We start from the raw sequence: 2,687 nt of genomic DNA on the forward strand, positions 1-2,687 counted from the left end.
ATATATTTATATTGCTCTTGTATAGTTGAAAAGTCTCCCTTGCAGGTGAAGGCTCTGCCCTGCCCCTTCTACCATGCCCGGGGACCGCTAGGCCTGATCTGCAGGTTGGTCGCAGGTCTGCCCACCTTGCGGGCACGGGTGTCAGTTCCGCTCTGCCCCCACTCCAAATGGGGTCACTTGACCACCACACAGGCGGGCCGCTGGGCCTGATCTGGGTGCGGGCAGTGGCTCTGCCCTGCCCCTCCTACCACGCCTGCAGACCGCTGGGCCTGGTCTGCAGGTTGGTCGCTGGTCTGCCTACCTTGCGGGCGCGGGCGGCGGCCCCGCTCCTCCCCTCTGGCTCGACGACAAAGCGAGAGAGACTCGGGTATCTGTGACTCACCCTCCCTACCAGGGGACCAACTGTTTCCGTCGCTGCTGGCACCGATGAAGTTTTCTCCTCGGCCGCTCTCCGATGACATCAGATCTCTGCCATGCTGGCATCCCCTGTTCAATGGCTGAATCCCATTTTCTTCTCTTCCAATAGGCGGAGCTGTGCCCTCTGAGCCGAGCTTCTGCCCTCTATGTGCTGACAGAAATCCCTGTATGGTAAGAAAGGTATTTTGAAGGTATGTTGATGAAAAGTATTTTGATGGTGGGCCACAGAATTCCAGTTAAGAATAGAAATGAGGATATTATAGAGGTGAAGTACGACAAAAAGTTAAAAAAATCAGTGTATTCAAAATCATAATGAGTTATGGGGGTTTTGCAGGCAGGACACAGAGGGTTTGTGATGAGAAGCAAGAGCTCAGTTTTCTGCTGAGATTTCATGGAATAGGTTTACTATGTCCCCAGTATGCAGCTCTTCTCCTACAATTAGTATGCCAATTCTGCAAACATTTGCTCTCCCAATGGTTTCTCAGAGACAGAACTAACTTTCTTCCTTTCTTCCTTCCTTTTTCTTTCTTTCATTACCTTTTTGCTGTATAAATATAATATTTCAGTGGATTGTCTACAAGCTCTTCAGTCAATTGATTCTTGACAAAGGTGCCCAAATCATACATTGGAGTAAGGACCTCTATATTTATACACTAACTTGTTGCCATTGATGAATGGTATATTATCCTTACCTTCAACAAATGGGGCGGGGACAATTGGATCTTAACATGTAGAAGATTGAACGTGGGCATTTATTTCTTGCCTGTTCAAAAACAAATTCAAAATGAATCAAAGATCTTAATGTAAGGCCTGAAAATTTGAAACTACTAAAATAAAAATAGAGGAAATACATCAAATAAAAAAAAAATGCTGGTGAGGTTGTATAGGTAAAGGGAGCCCTTTATACACTTCTAGTAGGAATATCAATTAGTACGGTCACCATGGAAAACTGTAAGAAGGCTCATTGAAACTAAAACCAGAACTACCATATGACCCAGCTATACCAAATCAGGTTATGTGGTTATGTCTGTATTCAAAGGAAATAACTGAATACTATGTTCATTGCAGCATCATTCACAATAGTCAAGATATGAAATCAGGCCAGGTGCCTGTCAACAGGTGAACAGCTAAGAAAAAGTGATGTGGACACACTTTGGTGTACTAAGCAGGTGTAAAGAGGAATGAAATCCTGTCATTTGCAGGAAAATGGATGGAACTGGAAAATGTTGACGAAAATAAGCCAGATACACATGTTTTCTCTCACATGTGGCACTAACAAAAAAAGAAAGAAAAAAAAGAAGATAGCATAAAAGTATAAGAGTAAATACTAATAACTGAGAAAGGAACTGGAAGAGGAAAAAATTGAGAGAAGAGGGGAATAAACTATTTAAGAGGCTGAGGCAACCAGCTCGAGCAACATAGACAACAAAGAGTGACCTTGTCTCAAAAAAGAAAAGAAAATCCAATTAACCACGCATGATGTATTCAGTGACGCTTCCTTCAATTCACAATAAAAAATAACACTTTTGCTTCTAAAACTTCATTGTACCTTCTCACATCTTGGACAAACTGATCCCTCTTCTCATTGTCTTTCTTAGGTCCAACCCTCTTCATCACAGTAATTGTATCATTATAATCCCCACAAGCACCACATGCAAGTCAGTGCTTCATGCATAACCTATATACCAAATATTTGATAAACAATTTCCCCAAAGAAAAAAAACTGGACTGCCTTCAATTTACAAAACACAGTAGTCAATGAAATAAACTAAAATTAACATCTCATGCCGCTGAGTTTGCTCTTTCACTTTCTCCTACTGTGCATCTATTTCCATAGTCTAAATAACAAATAATATCCAAGAATGCAAATTAAGTCAATGTTAATTAAGTGTTGTTAATTTAGAAGAATATATTATAATTACATTCACTGTAAGAGTTTATAAATGTTATGGCCTATATGTGTTTAAGGCAACCTCAGTGACCCTCTGTGGGTTTCTCTCTCTCTCTCTCTCTCTCTCTCTCTCTCTCTCTCACACACACACACACACACACACACACACACACAAAGCTCAGTGAGTCTTCAAAATCAAGGAAACGTTGTTACAATATGTGGATAGCATCCATTAGAGAAAGTAACAGTTACCTTTATGAATTACATTTATTTATTTTTTTCACAAACACTACTTTCCATAGTATAATCATTTTTGTTTAGATCATATTTTCATTAAAACTACTTCATCTCTCATTGATATCACACCTGCTCACATTAA

The 2,687-nt window shown here is 40.6% G+C and overlaps 1 long non-coding RNA gene across 1 annotated transcript in view; it reads right to left on the reverse strand.

Annotated features, from left to right (window-relative positions):
• LOC125615173 overlaps nucleotides 1–545 on the reverse strand; it is a 16,021-nt gene extending 15,476 nt beyond the window's left edge. Inside the window, exon 1 of the long non-coding RNA XR_007345720.1 lies at nucleotides 383–545. This is a non-coding gene — a long non-coding RNA (uncharacterized LOC125615173). The remainder of the gene's footprint in view (nucleotides 1–382) is intronic.
• Nucleotides 546–2,687: the final 2,142 nt, after the last annotated feature.

This window comes from Marmota marmota, unplaced genomic scaffold (genome assembly GCF_001458135.2).
Source record: "Marmota marmota marmota unplaced genomic scaffold, marMar, whole genome shotgun sequence".
Classification (NCBI taxonomy): Eukaryota; Metazoa; Chordata; class Mammalia; order Rodentia; family Sciuridae; genus Marmota; species Marmota marmota.